Source organism: Macaca fascicularis, chromosome 8 (assembly GCF_037993035.2).
Source record: "Macaca fascicularis isolate 582-1 chromosome 8, T2T-MFA8v1.1".
NCBI lineage: Eukaryota > Metazoa > Chordata > Mammalia > Primates > Cercopithecidae > Macaca > Macaca fascicularis.
Window position 1 is genome coordinate 48,210,324 of NC_088382.1, and position 18,548 is coordinate 48,228,871.

The window sequence follows — 18,548 nt, forward strand, 5'->3', positions numbered from 1 at the left end:
CACAGAGCAGTTTCTCAGAAAGCTTCTTTCCAGATTTCATCTGAGGATATTTCCTTTTTTACCATAGCCCCCTATGGGCTTCCAAATATCACTTTGTCAATTCCACAAGAACTGTCTTAGCGAAAGGCTTCTTGAGGGGAAAGCTGTAACTCTGTGAGATGATTTCACAGAACACAAAGAAGTTTCTCAGAAAGCTTCTTTCTCTTTGTTATCGGAGGATATTTCCTCTGGCCCTATAGTCTTCAAAGGGATCCGAAATATCTGTTCTCAGATTCCACAGAAATAAGGCTAGCAAAGAGATCCACGAAATACAGATGTAACTCTGTGAGTGGAAGTCAGACATCGCAGAGCAGTTTCTCAGAAAGCTTCTTTCCAGATTTCATGTGAGGATATTTCCTTTTTCACCATAGCCCTCTATGGGCTTCCAAATATCACTTTGCCAATTCCACAAGAACTGTCTTAGCGAAAGGCTTCTTGAGGGGAAAGCTGTAACTCTGTGAGATGATTTCAAAGAACACAAAGAAGTTTCTGAGAAAGCTTCTTTCTCTTTGTTATCGGAGGATATTTCCTTTGGCCCTAGAGTCTTCAAAGGGATCCGAAAGATCTGTTCTGAGATTCCACAGAAATAAGGCTAGCAAAGAGATCCACGAAATACAGATGTAACTCTGTGAGTGGAAGTCACACATCACAGAGCAGTTTCTCAGAAAGCTTCTTTCCAGATTTCATCTGAGGATATTTCCTTTTTCACCATAGCCCTCTATGGGCTTCCAAATATCACTTTGCCAATTCCACAAGAACTGTCTTAGCGAAAGGCTTTTTGAGGGGAAAGCTGTAACTCTTTGAGATAATTTCACACAACACGAAGAAGTTTCACAGAAAGCTTCTTTCTCTTTGTTATCGGAGGATATTTCCTTTGTCCCTGTAGTCTTCAAAGGAATCCGATATATCTGTTCTCAGATTCCACAGAAATAAGGCTAGCAAAGAGATCCACGAAATACAGATGTAACTCTGTGAGATGAACGAACAGAACACTAAGCGGTTTCTCCGAAAGCTTCTTTCCCGATTTCATGTGAGGATATTTCCTTTTTCACCATAGACCTCTATGGGCTTCCAAATATCACTTTGCCAATTCCACAAGAACTGTCGTAGCGAAAGGCTTCTTGAGGGGAAAGCTGTAACTCTGTGAAATGATTTCACAGAACACAAAGAAGTTTCTCAGAAAGCTTCTTTCTCTTTGTTATCGGAGGATATTTCCTTTGGCCCTTTAGTCTTCAAAGGCATCCGAAATATCTGTTCTCAGATTCCACAGAAATAAGGCTAGCAAAGAGATCCACGAAATACAGATGTAACTCTGTGAGTGGAAGTCACACTTCACAGAGCAGTTTCTCAGAATGCTTCTTTCCAGATTTCATCTGAGGATATTTCCTTTTTCACCATAGCCCTCTACGGGCTTCAAAATATCACTTTGCCAATTCCACAAGAACTGTCTTAGTGAAAGGCTTCTTGAGGGGAAAGCTGTAACTCTGTGAGATGATTTCACAGAACACAAAGAAGTTTCTCAGAAAGCTTCTTTCTCTTTGTTATCGGAGGATATTTCCTTTGGCTCTATAGTTTTCAAAGGTATCCGAAATATCTGTTCTCAGATTCCACAGAAATGAGGCTAGCAAAGAGATCCACGAAATACTGATGTAACTCTGTGAGTGGAAGTCACACATCACAGAGCAGTTTCTCAGAAAGCTTCTTTCCAGATTTCATCTGAGGATATTTCCTTTTTCACCATAGCCCTCTATGGGCTTCCAAATATCACTTTGCCAATTCCACAAGAACTGTCTTAGCGATAGGCTTCTTGAGGGGAAAGCTGTAAGTCTGTGAGATGATTTCACAGAAGATAAAGAAGTTTCTCAGAAAGCTTCTTTCTCTTTGTTATCGGAGGATAATTCCTTTGGCCCTATAGTCTTCAAGGTAATCCGAAATATCTGTTCTCAGATTCCACAGAAATAAGGCTAGCAAAGAGATCCACGAAATACAGATGTAACTCTGTGAGAGGAATGAACCGAACACTAAGCAGTTTCTCAGAAAGCTTCTTTCCCGATTTCATCTGAGGATACTTCCTTTTTCACCATAGCCCTCTATGGGCTTCCAAATATCACTTTGCCAATTCCACAAGTACTGTCTTAGCGAAAGGCTTCTTGAGGGGTAAGCTGTAACTCTGTGAGATGATTTCACAGAACACAAAGAAGTCTCTCAGAAAGCTTCTTTCTCTTTGTTATCGGAGGATATTTCCTTTGGCCCTATAGTCTTCAAAGGGATCCGAAATATCTGTTCTCAGATTCCACAGAAATAAGGCTAGCAAAGAGATCCACGAAATACAGATGTAACTCTGTGAGTGGAAGTCAGACATCACAGAGCAGTTTCCCAGAAAACTTCTTTCCAGATTTCATCTGAGGATATTTCCTTTTTCACATTAGCCCTCTATGGGCTTCCAAATATCACTTTGCCAATTCCACAAGAACTGTCTTAGCGAAAGGCTTCCTGAGTGGAAAGCTGTAACTCTGTGAGATGATTTCACAGAACACAAAGAAGTTTCTCAGAAAGCTTCTTTCTCTTTGTTATCGGAGGATATATCCTTTGGCCCTATAGTCTTCAAAGGGATCCGAAATATCTCTTCTCAGATTCCACAGAAATAAGGCTAGCAAAGAGATCCACGAAATACAGATGTAACTCTGTGAGTGGAAGTCACATATCACAGAGCAGTTTCTCAGAAAGCTAATTTCCAGATTTCATCTGAGGATATTTCCTTTTTCACCATAGCCCTCTATGGGCTTCCAAATATCACTTTGCCAATTCCACAAGAACTGTCTTAGCGAAAGGCTTCTTGAGGGGAAAGCTGTAACTCTGTGAGTTGATTTCACAGAACACAAAGAAGTTTCCCAGAAAGCTTCTTTCTCTTTGTTATCGGAGGATATTTCCTTTGGCCCTATAGTCATCAAACGGATCCGAAATATCTGTTCTCAGATTCCACAGAAATAAGGCTAGCAAAGAGATCCACGGAATACAGATGTAACTCTGTGAGTGGAAGTCAGACATCGCAGAGCAGTTTCTCAGAAAGCTTCTTTCCAGATTTCATCTGAGGATATTTCCTTTTTCACCATAGCCCTCTAAGGGCTTCCAAATATCACTTTGCCAATTCCACAAGAACTGTCTTAGCGAAAGGCTTCTTGAGGGGAAAGCTGTAACTCTGTGAGATGATTTCACAGAACACAAAGAAGTTTCTCAGAAAGCTTCTTTCTCTTTGTTATCGGAGCATATTTCCTTTGGCCCTAGAGTCTTCAAAGGGATCCGAAATATCTGTTCTCATATTCCACAGAAATAAGGCTAGCAAAGAGATCCACGAAATACAGATGTAACTCTGTGAGTGGAAGACAGACATCGCAGAGCAGTTTCTCAGAAAGCTTCTTTCCAGATTTCATATGAGGATATTTCCTTTTTCACATTAGCCATCTATGGGCTTCCAAATATCACTTTGCCAATTACACAAGAACTGTCTTAGCGAAAGGCTTCTTGAGGGGAAAGCTGTAACTCTGTGAGATGATTTCACAGAACACAAAGAAGTTTCTCAGAAAGCTTCTTTCTCTTTGTTATCGGAGGATATTTCCTTTGGCCCTGTAGTCTTCAAAGGAATCCGAAATATCTGTTCTCAGATTCCACAGAAATAAGGCTAGCAAAGAGATCCACGAAATACAGATGTAACTCTGTGAGATGAACGAACAGAACACTAAGCGGTTTCTCCGAAAGCTTCTTTCCCGATTTCATGTGAGGATATTTCCTTTTTCACCATAGCCCTCTATGGGCTTCCAAATATCACTTTGCCAATTCCACAAGAACTGTCTCAGCGAAAGGCTTCTTGAGGGGAAAGCTGTAACTCTGTGAAATGATTTCACAGAACACAAAGAAGTTTCTCAGAAAGCTTCTTTCTCTTTGTTATCGGAGGATATTTCCTTTGGCCCTTTAGTCTTCAAAGGCATCCGAAATATCTGTTCTCAGATTCCACAGAAATAAGGCTAGCAAAGAGATCCACGAAATACAGATGTAACTCTGTGAGTGGAAGTCACACTTCACAGAGCAGTTTCTCAGAATGCTTCTTTCCAGATTTCATCTGAGGATATTTCCTTTTTCACCATAGCCCTCTATGGGCTTCAAAATATCACTTTGCCAATTCCACAAGAACTGTCTTAGTGAAAGGCTTCTTGAGGGGAAAGCTGTAACTCTGTGAGATGATTTCACAGAACACAAAGAAGTTTTTCAGAAAGCTTCTTTTTCTTTGTTATCGGAGGATATTTTCTTTGGCCCAATAGTCTTCAAAGGGATCCGAAATATCTGTTCTGAGATTCCACAGAAATAAGGCTAGCAAAGACATCCACGAAATACAGATGTAACTCTGTGAGTGGAAGTCAGACATCGCAGAGCAGTTTCTCAGAAAGTTTCTTTCCAGATTTCATCTGAGGATATTTCCTTTTTCACATTAGCCCTCTATGGGCTTCCAAATATCACTTTGCCAATTCCACAAGAACTCTCTTAGCGACAGGCTTCTTGAGGGGAAAGCTGTAAGTCTGTGAGATGATTCCACAGAAGATAAAGAAGTTTCTCAGAAAGCTTCTTTCTCTTTGTTATCGGAGGATATTTCCTTTGGCCCTATAGTCTTCAAGGGGATCCAAAATATCTGTTCTCAGATTCCACAGAAATAAGGCTAGCAAAGAGATCCACGAAATACAGATGTAACTCTGTGAGTGGAAGTCACACATCACAGAGCAGTTTCTCAGAAAGCTTCTTTCCAGATTTCATCTGAGGATATTTCCTTTTTCACCATAGCCCCCTATGGGCTTCCAAATATCACTTTGTCAATTCCACAAGAACTGTCTTAGCGAAAGGCTTCTTGAGGGGAAAGCTGTAACTCTGTGAGATGATTTCACAGAACACAAAGAAGTTTCTCAGAAAGATTCTTTCTCTTTGTTATCGGAGGATATTTCCTTTGGCCCTATAGTCTTCAAAGGGATCCGAAATATCTGTTCTCAGATTCCACAGAAATAAGGCTAGCAAAGAGATCCACGAAATACAGATGTAACTCTGTGAGTGGAAGTCAGACATCGCAGAGCAGTTTCTCAGAAAGCTTCTTTCCAGATTTCATCTGAGGATATTTCCTTTTTCACATTAGCCATCTATGGGCTTCCAAATATCACTTTGCCAATTCCACAAGAACTGTCTTAGCGAAAGGCTTCTTGAGTGGAAAGCTGTAACTCTGTGAGATGATTTCACAGAACACAAAGAAGGTTCTCAGAAAGCTTCTTTCTCTTTGTTATCGGTGGATATTTCCTTTGGCCCTCTAGTCTTCAAGGGGATCCGAAATATCTGTTCTCAGATTCCACAGAAATAAGGCTAGCAAAGAGATCCACGAAATACAGATGTAACTCTGTGAGTGGAAGTCACACATCACAGAGCAGTTTCTCAGAAAGCTTCTTTCCAGATTTCATCTGAGGATATTTCCTTTTTCACCATAGCCCTCTAAGGGCTTCCAAATATCACTTTGCCAATTCCACAAGAACTGTCTTAGCGAAAGGCTTCTTCAGGGGAAAGCTGTAACTCTGTGAGATGATTTCACAGAACACAAAGAAGTTTCTCAGAAAGCTTCTTTCTCTTTGTTATCGGAGGATATTTCCTTTGGCCCTATAGTCTTCAAAGGGATCCGAAATATCTGTTCTCAGATTCCACAGAAATAAGGCTAGCAAAGAGATCCACGAAATACAGATGTAACTCTCTGTGTGGAAGCCACACATCACAGAGCAGTTTCTCAGAAAGCTTCTTTCCAGATTTCATCTGAGGATATTTCCTTTTTCACCATAGCTCTCTATGGGCTTCCAAATATCACTTTGCCAATTCCACAAGAACTGTCTTAGCGAAAGGCTTCTTGAGGGGAAAGCTGTAACTCTGTGAGATGATTTCACAGAACACAAAGAAGTTTCTCAGAAAGCTTCTTTCTCTTTGTTATCGGAGGATATTTCCTTTGGCCCTATAGTTTTCAAAGGGATCCGAAATATCTGTTCTCAGATTCCACAGAAATGAGGCTAGCAAAGAGATCCACGAAATACTGATGTAACTCTGTGAGTGGAAGTCACACATCACAGAGCAGTTTCTCAGAAAGCTTCTTTCCAGATTTCATCTGAGGATATTTCCTTTTTCACCATAGCCCTCTATGGGCTTCCAATTATCACTTTGCCAATTCCACAAGTACTGTATTAGCGATAGGCTTCTTGAAGGGAAAGCTGTAAGTCTGTGAGATGATTTCACAGAAGATAAAGAAGTTTCTCAGAAAGCTTCTTTCTCTTTGTTATCGGAGGATATTTCCTTTGGCCCTATAGTCTTCAAGGGGATCCGAAATATCTGTTCTCAGATTCCACAGAAATAAGGCTAGCAAAGAGATCCACGAAATACAGATGTAACGCTGTGAGATGAATGAACCGAACACTAAGCAGTTTCTCAGAAGGCTTCTTTCCCGATTTCATCTGAGGATACTTCCTTTTTCACCATAGCCCTCTATGGGCTTCCAAATATCACTTTGCCAATTCCACAAGAACTGTCTTAGCGAAAGGCTTCCTGTGTGGAAAGCTGTAACTCTGTGAGATGATTTCACAGAACACAAAGAAGTTTCTCAGAAAGCTTCTTTCTCTTTGTTATCGGAGGATATATCCTTTGGCCCTATAGTCTTCAAAGGGATCCGAAATATCTCTTCTCAGATTCCACAGAAATAAGGCTAGCAAAGAGATCCACGAAATACAGATGTAACTATGTGAGTGGAAGTCACATATCACAGAGCAGTTTCTCAGAAAGCTTCTTTCCAGATTTCATCTGAGGATATTTCCTTTTTCACCATAGCCCTCTATGGGCTTCCAAATATCACTTTGCCAATTCCACAAGAACTGTCTTAGCGAAAGGCTTCTTGAGGGGAAAGCTGTAACTCTGTGAGTTGATTTCACAGAACACAAAGTAGTTTCTCAGAAAGCTTCTTTCTCTTTGTTATCGGAGGATATTTCCTTTGGCCCTAGACTTCAAAGGGATCCGAAATATCTGTTCTCAGATTCCACAGAAATAAGGCTAGCAAAGAGATCCACGAAATACAGATGTAACTCTGTGAGTGGAAGTCAGACATCGCAGAGCAGTTTCTCAGAAAGCTTCTTTCCAGATTTCATCTGAGGATATTTCCTTTTTCACATTAGCCATCTATGGGCTTCCAAATATCACTTTGCCAATTACACAAGAACTGTCTTAGCGAAAGGCTTCTTGAGGGGAAAGCTGTAACTCTGTGAGATGATTTCACAGAACACAAAGAAGTTTCTCAGAAAGCTTCTTTCTCTTTGTTATCGGAGGATATTTCCTTTGGCCCTAGAGTCTTCTAAGGGATCCGAAATATCTGTTCTCAGATTCCACAGAAATAAGGCTAGCAAAGAGATCCACGAAATACAGATGTAACTCTGTGAGTGGAAGTCAGACATCGCAGAGCAGTTTCTCAGAAAGCTTCTTTCCAGATTTCATTTGAGGATATTTCCTTTTTCACATTAGCCATCTATGGGCTTCCAAATATCACTTTGCCAATTCCACAAGAACTGTCTTAGCGAAAGGCTTCTTGAGGGGAAAGCTGTAACTCTGTGAGATGATTTCACAGAACACAAAGAAGTTTCTCAGAAAGCTTCTTTCTCTTTGTTATCAGAGGATATTTCCTTTGGCCCTATAGTCTTCAAAGGGATCCGAAATATCTGTTCCTAGATTCCACAGAAATAAGGCTAGCAAAGAGATCCACGAAATACAGATGTAACTCTGTGAGATGAACGAACAGAACACTAAGCGGTTTCTCCGAAAGCTTCTTTCCCGATTTCATGTGAGGATATTTCCTTTTTCACCATAGCCCTCTATGGGCTTCCAAATATCACTTTGCCAATTACACAAGAACTGTCTTAGCGAAAGGCTTCTTGAGGGGAAAGCTGTAACTCTGTGAAATGATTTCACAGAACACAAAGAAGTTTCTCAGAAAGCTTCTTTCTCTTTGTTATCGGAGGATATTTCCTTTGGCCCTGTAGTCTTCAAAGGAATCCGAAATATCTGTTCTCAGATTCCACATAAATAAGGCTAGCAAAGAGATCCACGAAATACAGATGTAACTCTGTGAGTGGAAGTCACACTTCACAGAGCAGTTTCTCAGAATGCTTCTTTCCAGATTTCATCTGAGTATATTTCCTTTTTCACCATAGAACACTATGGGCTTCAAAATATCACTTTGCCAATTCCACAAGAACTGTCTTAGTGAAAGGCTTCTTGAGGGGAAAGCTGTAACTCTGGGAGATGATTTCACAGAACACAAAGAAGTTTCTCAGAAAGCTTCTTTCTCTTTGTTATCGGAGGATATTTCCTTTGGCCCTATAGTTTTCAAAGGGATCCGAAATATCTGTTCTCAGATTCCACAGAAATGAGGCTAGCAAAGAGATCCACGAAATACTGATGTAACTCGGTGAGTGGAAGTCACACATCACAGAGCAGTTTCTCAGAAAGCTTCTTTCCAGATTTCATCTGAGGATATTTCCTTTTTCACCATAGCCCTCTAAGGGCTTCCAAATATCACTTTGCCAATTCCACAAGAACTGTCTTAGTGAAAGGCTTCTTGAGGGGAAAGCTGTAAGTCTGTGAGATGATTTCACAGAAGATAAAGAAGTTTCTCAGAAAGCTTCTTTCTATTTGTTATCGGAGGATATTTTCTTTGGCCCTATAGTCTTCAAGGGGATCCGAAATATCTGTTCTCAGATTCCACAGAAATAAGGCTAGCAAAGAGATCCACGAAATACAGATGTAACTCTGTGAGATGAATGAACCGAACACTAAGCAGTTTCTCAGAAAGCTTCTTTCCCGATTTCATCTGAGGATACTTCCTTTTTCACCATAGCCCTCTATGGGCTTCCAAATATCACTTTGCCAATTCCACAAGTAGTGTCTTAGCGAAAGGCTTCTTGAGGGGAAAGCTGTAACTCTGTGAGATGATATCACAGAACACAAAGAAGTTTCTCAGAAAGCTTCTTTCTCTTTGTTATCGGAGGATATTTCCTTTGGCCCCATAGTCTTCAAAGGGATGCGAAATATCTGTTCTCAGATTCCACAGAAATAAGGCTAGCAAAGAGATCCATGAAATACAGATGTAACTCTGTGAGTGGAAGTCACATATCACAGAGCAGTTTCTCAGAAAGCTTCCTTCCAGATTTCATCTGAGGATATTTCCTTTTTCACCATAGCCCTCTATGGGCTTCCAAATATCACTTTGCCAATTCCACAAGAACTGTCTTAGCGAAAGGCTTCTTGAGGGGAAAGCTGTAACTCTGTGAGATGATTTCACCGAACACAAAGAAGTTTCTCAGAAAGCTTCTTTCTCTTTGTTATCGGAGGATATTTCCTTTGGCCCTATAGTCTTCAAAGGGATCCGAAATATGTGATCTCAGATTCCACAGAAATAAAGCTTAGCAGAGATCCACGAACTACAGATGTAACTCTGTGAGATGAATGAACAGAACACTAAGCAGTTTCTCCGAAAGCTTCTTTCCCGATTTCATCTGAGGATATTTCCTTTTTCACCATAGACCTCTAAGGGCTTCCAAATATCACTTTGCCAATTCCACAAGAACTGTCTTAGCGAAAGGCTTCTTGAGGGGAAAGCTGTAACTCTCTGAGATGACTTCAGAGAACACAAAGAAGTTTCACAGAAAGCTTCTTTCTCTTTGTTATCGGAGGATATTTCCTTTGGCCCTATAGTCTTCAAAGGGATCCGAAATATCTGTTCTCAGATTCCACAGAAATAAGGCTAGCAATGAGATCCACGAAATACAGATGTAACTCTGTGAGATGAACGAACAGAACACTAAGCGGTTTCTCCGAAAGCTTCTTTCCCGATTTCATGTGAGGATATTTCCTTTTTCACCATAGCCCTCTATGGGCTTCCAAATATCACTTTGCCAATTCCACAAGAACTGTCTTAGCGAAAGGCTTCTTGAGGGGAAAGCTGTAACTCTGTGAAATGATTTCACAGAACACAAAGAAGTTTCTCAGAAAGCTTCTTTCTCTTTGTTATCGGAGGATATTTCCTTTGGCCCTTTAGTCTTCAAAGGGATCCGAAATATCTGTTCTCAGATTCCACAGAAATAAGGCTAGCAAAGAGATCCACGAAATACAGATGTAACTCTGTGAGTGGAAGTCACACTTCACAGAGCAGTTTCTCAGAATGCTTCTTTCCAGATTTCATCTGAGGATATTTCCTTTTTCACCATAGCCCTCTATGGGCTTCAAAATATCACTTTGCCAATTCCACAAGAACTGTCTTAGCGAAAGGCTTCTTGAGGGGAAAGCTGTAACTCTGTGAGATGATTTCACAGAACACAAAGAAGTTTCTCAGAGAGCTTCTTTCTCTTTGTTATCGGAGGATATTTCCTTTGGCCCTATAGTCTTCAAAGGGATCCGAAATATCTGTTCTCAGATTCCACAGAAATAAGGCTAGCAAAGAGATCCACGAAATACAGATGTAACTCTGTGAGATGAATGAACAGAACACTAAGCAGTTTCTCAGAAAGCTTCTTTCCCGATTTCATCTGAGGATACTTCCTTTTTCACCATAGTCCTCTATGGGCTTCCAAATATCACTTTGCCAATTCCACAAGTACTGTCTTAGCGAAAGGCTGCTTGAGGGGAAAGCTGTAACTCTGTGAGATGATTTAACCGAACACAAAGAAGTTTCTCAGAAAGCTTCTTTCTCTTTGTTATCGGAGGATATTTCCTTTGGCCCTGTAGTCTTTAAAGGGATCCGAAATATCTGTTCTGAGATTCCACAGAAATAAGGCTTGCAAAGAGATCCACGAAATACAGATGTAACTCTGTGAGTGGAAGTCAGACATCGCTGAGCAGTTTCTCAGAAAGTTTCTTTCCAGATTTCATCTGAGGATATTTCCTTTTTCACATTAGCCCTCTATGGGCTTCCAAATATCACTTTGCCAATTCCACAAGAACTGTCTTAGCGATAGGCTTCTTGAGGGGAAAGCTGTAAGTCTGTGAGATGATTTCAAAGAAGATAAAGAAGTTTCTCAGAAAGCTTCTTTCTCTTTGTTATCGGAGGATATTTCCTTTGGCCCTATAGTCTTCAAGGGGATCCGAAATATCTGTTCTCAGATTCCACAGAAATAAGGCTAGCAAAGAGATCCACGAAATACAGATGTAACTCTGTGAGTGGAAGTCACACATCACAGAGCAGTTTCTCAGAAAGCTTCTTTCCAGATTTCATCTGAGGATATTTCCTTTTTCACATTAGCCCTCTATGGGCTTCCAAATATCACTTTGCCAATTCCACAAGAACTGTCTTAGCGAAAGGCTTCCTGAGTGGAAAGCTGTAACTCTGTGAGATGATTTCACAGAACACAAAGAAGTTTCTCAGAAAGCTTCTTTCTCTTTGTTATCGGAGGATATTTCCTTTGGCCCTATAGTCTTCAAAGGGATCCGAAATATCTCTTCTCAGATTCCACAGAAATAAGGCTAGCAAAGAGATCCACGAAATACAGATGTAACTCTGTGAGTGGAAGTCACATATCACAGAGCAGTTTCTCAGAAAGCTTCTTTCCAGATTTCATCTGAGGATATTTCCTTTTTCACCATAGCCCTCTATGGGCTTCCAAATATCACTTTGCCAATTCCACAAGAACTGTCTTAGCGAAAGGCTTCTTGAGGGGAAAGCTGTAACTCTGTGAGATGATTTCACCGAACACAAAGAAGTTTCTCAGAAAGCTTCTTTCTCTTTGTTATCGGAGGATATTTCCTTTGGCCCTATAGTCTTCAAAGGGATCCGAAATATGTGATCTCAGATTCCACAGAAATAAGGCATAGCAAAGAGATCCACGAAATACAGATGTAACTCTGTGAGATGAATGAACAGAACACTAAGCAGTTTCTCCGAAAGCTTCTTTCCCGATTTCATCTGAGGATATTTCCTTTTTCACCATAGACCTCTATGGGCTTCCAAATATCACTTTGCCAATTCCACAAGAACTGTCTTAGCGAGAGGCTTCTTGAGGGGAAAGCTGTAACTCTGTGAGATGACTTCAGAGAACACAAAGAAGTTTCACAGAAAGCTTCTTTCCCTTTGTTATCGGAGGATATTTCCTTTGGCCCAATAGTCTTCAAAGGGATCCGAAATATCTGTTCTCAGATTCCACAGAAATAAGGCTTGCAAAGAGATCCACGAAATACAGATGTAACTCTGTGAGATGAACGAACAGAACACTAAGCGGTTTCTCCGAAAGCTTCTTTCCCGATTTCATGTGAGGATATTTCCTTTTTCACCATAGCCCTCTATGGGCTTCCAAATATCACTTTGCCAATTCCACAAGAACTGTCTTAGCGAAAGGCTTCTTGAGGGGAAAGCTGTAACTCTGCGAAATGATTTCACAGAACACAAAGAGGTTTCTCAGAAAGCTTCTTTCTCTTTAATATCGGAGGATATTTCCTTTGGCCCTTTAGTCTTCAAAGGGATCCGAAATATCTGTTCTCAGATTCCACAGAAATAAGGCTAGCAATGAGATCCACGAAATACAGATGTAACTCTGTGAGTGGAAGTCACACATCACAGAGCAGTTTCTCAGAATGCTTCTTTCCAGATTTCATGTGATGATATTTCCTTTTTCACCATAGCCCTCTATGGGCTTCCAAATATCACTTTGCCAATTCCACAAGAACTGTCGTAGCGAAAGGCTTCTTGAGGGGAAAGCTGTAACTCTGTGAAAAGATTTCACAGAACACAAAGAAGTTTCTCAGAAAGCTTCTTTCTCTTTGTTATCGGAGGATATTTCCTTTGGCCCTTTAGTCTTCAAAGGGATCCGAAATATCTGTTCTCAGATTCCACAGAAATAAGGCTAGCAAAGAGATCCACGAAATACAGATGTAACTCTGTGAGTGGAAGTCACACTTCACAGAGCAGTTTCTCAGAAAGCTTCTTTCCCGATTTCATCTGAGGATACTTCCTTTTTCACCATAGTCCTCTATGGGCTTCCAAATATCACTTTGCCAATTCCACAAGTACTGTCTTAGCGAAAGGCTTCTTGAGGGGAAAGCTGTAACTCTGTGAGATGATTTAACCGAACACAAAGAAGTTTCTCAGAAAGCTTCTTTCTCTTTGTTATCGGAGGATATTTCCTTTGGCCCTGTAGTCTTTAAAGGGATCTGAAATATCTGTTCTGAGATTCCACAGAAATAAGGCTTGCAAAGAGATCCACGAAATACAGATGTAACTCTGTGAGTGGAAGTCAGACATCGCAGAGCAGTTTCTCAGAAAGTTTCTTTCCAGATTTCATCTGAGGATATTTCCTTTTTCACATTAGCCCTCTATGGGCTTCCAAATATCACTTTGCCAATTCCACAAGAACTGTCTTAGCGATAGGCTTCTTGAGGGGAAAGCTGTAAGTCTGTGAGATGATTTCAAAGAAGATAAAGAAGTTTCTCAGAAAGCTTCTTTCTCTTTGTTATCGGAGGATATTTCCTTTGGCCCTATAGTCTTCAAGGGGATCCGAAATATCTGTTCTCAGATTCCACAGAAATAAGGCTAGCAAAGAGATCCACGAAATACAGATGTAACTCTGTGAGTGGAAGTCACACATCACAGAGCAGTTTCTCAGAAAGCTTCTTTCCAGATTTCATCTGAGGATATTTCCTTTTCCACCATAGCCCTCTATGGGCTTCCAAATATCACTTTGCCAATTCCACAAGAACTGTCTTAGCGAAAGGCTTCCTGAGTGGAAAGCTGTAACTCTGTGAGATGATTTCACAGAACACAAAGAAGTTTCTCAGAAAGCTTCTTTCTCTTTGTTATCGGAGGATATTTCCTTTGGCCCTATAGCCTTCAAAGGGATCCGAAATATCTCTTCTCAGATTCCACAGAAATAAGGCTAGCAAAGAGATCCACGAAATACAGATGTAACTCTGTGAGTGGAAGTCACATATCACAGAGCAGTTTCTCAGAAAGCTTCTTTCCAGATTTCATCTGAGGATATTTCCTTTTTCACCATAGCCCTCTATGGGCTTCCAAATATCACTTTGCCAATTCCACAAGAACTGTCTTAGCGAAAGGCTTCTTGAAGGGAAAGCTGTAACTCTGTGAGATGATTTCACCGAACACAAAGAAGTTTGTCAGAAAGCTTCTTTCTCTTTGTTATCGGAGGATATTTCCTTTGGCCCTATAGTCTTCAAAGGGATCCGAAATATGTGATCTCAGATTCCACAGAAATAAGGCATAGCAAAGAGATCCACGAAATACAGATGTAACTCTGTGAGATGAATGAACAGAACACTAAGCAGTTTCTCCGAAAGCTTCTTTCCCGATTTCATCTGAGGATATTTCCTTTTTCACCATAGACCTCTATGGGCTTCCAAATATCACTTTGCCAATTCCACAAGAACTGTCTTAGCGAGAGGCTTCTTGAGGGGAAAGCTGTAACTCTGTGAGATGACTTCAGAGAACACAAAGAAGTTTCACAGAAAGCTTCTTTCCCTTTGTTATCGGAGGATATTTCCTTTGGCCCTATAGTCTTCAAAGGGATCCGAAATATCTGTTCTCAGATTCCACAGAAATAAGGCTTGCAAAGAGATCCACGAAATACAGATGTAACTCTGTGAGATGAACGAACAGAACACTAAGCGGTTTCTCCGAAAGCTTCTTTCCCGATTTCATGTGAGGATATTTCCTTTTTCACCATAGCCCTCTATGGGCTTCCAAATATCACTTTGCCAATTCCACAAGAACTGTCTTAGCGAAAGGCTTCTTGAGGGGAAAGCTGTAACTCTGCGAAATGATTTCACAGAACACAAAGAGGTTTCTCAGAAAGCTTCTTTCTCTTTAATATCGGAGGATATTTCCTTTGGCCCTTTAGTCTTCAAAGGGATCCGAAATATCTGTTCTCAGATTCCACAGAAATAAGGCTAGCAATGAGATCCATGAAATACAGATGTAACTCTGTGAGTGGAAGTCACACATCACAGAGCAGTTTCTCAGAATGCTTCTTTCCAGATATCATGTGATGATATTTCCTTTTTCACCATAGCCCTCTATGGGCTTCCAAATATCACTTTGCCAATTCCACAAGAACTGTCTTAGCGAAAGGCTTCTTGAGGGGAAAGCTGTAACTCTGTGAAAAGATTTCACAGAACACAAAGAAGTTTCTCAGAAAGCTTCTTTCTCTTTGTTATCGGAGGATATTTCCTTTGGCCCTTTAGTCTTCAAAGGGATCCGAAATATCTGTTCTCAGATTCCACAGAAATAAGGCTAGCAAAGAGATCCACGAAATACAGATGTAACTCTGTGAGTGGAAGTCACACTTCACAGAGCAGTTTCTCAGAATGCTTCTTTCCAGATTTCATCTGAGGATATTTCCTTTTTCACCATAGCCCTCTATGGGCTTCAAAATATCACTTTGCCAATTCCACATGAACTGTCTTAGCGAAAGGCTTCCTGAGTGGAAAGCTGTAACTCTGTGAGATGATTTCACAGAACGCAAAGAAGGTTCTCAGAAAGCTTCTTTCTCTTTGTTATCGGTGGATATTTCCTTTGGCCCTATAGTCTTCAAGGGGATCCGAAATATCTGTTCTCAGATTCCACAGAAATAAGGCTATCAAAGAGATCCACGAAATACAGATGTAACTCTGTGAGTGGAAGTCACACATCACAGAGCAGTTTCTCAGAAAGCTTCTTTCCAGATTTCATCTGAGGATATTTCCTTTTTCACCATAGCCCTCTAACGGCTTCCAAATATCACTTTGCCAATTCCACAAGAACTGTGTTAGCGAAAGGCTTCTTGAGGGGAAAGATGTAACTCTGTGAGATGATTTCACAGAACACAAAGAAGTTTCTCAGAAAGCTTCTTTCTCTTTGTTATCGGAGGATATTTCCTTTGGCCCTATAGTCTTCAAAGGGATCTGAAATATCTGTTCTCAGATTCCACAGGAATAAGGCTAGCAAAGAGATCCACGAAATACAGATGTAACTCTCTGTGTGGAAGTCACACATCACAGAGCAGTTTCTAAGAAAGCTTCTTTCCAGATTTAATCTGAGGATATTTCCTTTTTCACCATAGCTCTCTATGGGCTTCCAAATATCACTTTGCCAATTCCACAAGAACTGTCTTAGCGAAAGGCTTCTTGAGCGGAAAGCTGTAACTCTGTGAGATGATTTCACAGAACACAAAGAAGTTTCTCAGAAAGCTTCTTTCTCTTTGTTATCGGAGGATATTTCCTTTGGCCCTATACTCTTCAAAGGGATCCGAAATATCTGTTCTCAGATTCCACAGAAATAAGGCTAGCAAAGAGATCCACGAAATACAGTTGTAACTCTGTGAGTGGAAGTCAGACATCGCAGAGCAGTTTCTCAGAAAGCTTCTTTCCAGATTTCATATGAGGATATTTCCTTTTTCACATTAGCCATCTATGGGCTTCCAAATATCACTTTGCCAATTCCACAAGAACTGTCTTAGCGAAAGGCTTCTTGAGGGGAAAACTGCAACTCTGTGAGATGATTTCACAGAATACAAAGAAGTTTCTCAGAAAGCTTCTTTCTCTTTGTTATCGGAGGATATTTCCTTTGGCCCTAGAGTCTTCAAAGGGATCCGAAATATCTGTTCTGAGATTCCACAGAAATAAAGCTAGCAAAGAGATACACGAAATACAGATGTAACTCTGTGAGTGGAAGTCGCACATCACAGAGCAGTTTCTCAGAAAGCTTCTTTCCAGATTTCATCTGAGGATAATTCCTTTTTCACCATAGCTCTCTATGGGCTTCCAAATATCACTTTGCCAATTCCACAAGAACTGTCTTAGCGAAAGGCTTTTTGAGGGGAAAGCTGTAACTCTGTGAGATAATGTCACACAACACGAAGAAGTTTCACAGAAAGCTTCTTTCTCTTTGTTATCGGAGGATATTTCCTTTGACCCTGTAGTCTTCAAAGGAATCCGAAATATCTGTTCTCAGATTCCACAGAAATAAGGCTAGCAAAGAGATCCACGAAATACAGATGTAACTCTGTGAGATGAACGAACAGAACACTAAGCGGTTTCTCCGAAAGCTTCTTTCCCGATTTCATGTGAGGATATTTCCTTTTTCACCATCGCCCTCTATGGGCTTCCAAATATCACTTTGCCAATTCCACAAGAACTGTCTTAGCGAAAGGCGTTTTGAGGGGAAAGCTGTAACTCTGTGAGATGACTTCAGAGAACACAAAGAAGTTTCACAGAAAGCTTCTTTCCCTTTGTTATCGGAGGATATTTCCTTTGGCCCTATAGTCTTCAAAGGGATCCGAAATATCTGTTCTCAGATTCCACAGAAATAAGGCTTGCAAAGAGATCCACGAAATACAGATGTAACTCTGTGAGATGAACGAACAGAACACTAAGCAGTTTCTCCGAAAGCTTCTTTCCCGATTTCATGTGAGGATATTTCCTTTTTCACCATAGCCCTCTATGGGCTTCCAAATATCACTTTGCCAATTCCACAAGAACTGTCTTAGCGAGAGGCTTCTTGAGGGGAAAGCTGTAACTCTGTGAGATGACTTCAGAGAACACAAAGAAGTTTCACAGAAAGCTTCTTTCCCTTTGTTATCGGAGGATATTTCCTTTGGCCCAATAGTCTTCAAAGGGATCCGAAATATCTGTTCTCAGATTCCACAGAAATAAGGCTTGCAAAGAGATCCACGAAATACAGATGTAACTCTGTGAGATGAACGAACAGAACACTAAGCGGTTTCTCCGAAAGCTTCTTTCCCGATTTCATGTGAGGATATTTCCTTTTTCACCATAGCCCTCTATGGGCTTCCACATATCACTTTGCCAATTCCACAAGAACTGTCTTGGCGAAAGGCTTCTTGAGGGGAAAGCTGTAACTCTGTGAGATGATTTCACAGAACACAAAGAACTCTCTCAGAAAGCTTCTTTCTCTTTGTTATCTGAGGATATTTCCTTTGGCCCTTTAGTCTTCAAAGGGATCCGAAATATCTGTTCTCAGATTCCACAGAAATAAGGCTACCAAATAGATCCACGAAATACAGATGTAACTCTGTGAGTGGAAGTCAGACATCGCAGAGCAGTTTCTCAGAAAGCTTCTTTCCAGATTTCATCTGAGGATATTTCCTTTTTCACATTAGCCCTCTATGGGCTTCCAAATATCACTTTGCCAATTCCACAAGAACTGTCTTAGCGAAAGGCTTCCTGAGTGGAAAGCTGTAACTCTGTGAGATGATTTCACAGAACACAAAGAAGTTTCTCAGAAAGCTTCTTTCTCTTTGTTATCGGAGGATATTTCCTTTGGCCCTATAGTCTTCAAAGGGATCCGAAATATCTGTTCTCAGATTCCACAGAAATAAGGCTAGCAAAGAGATCCACGAAATACAGATGTAACTCTCTGTGTGGAAGTCACACATCACAGAGCAGTTTCTCAGAAAGCTTCT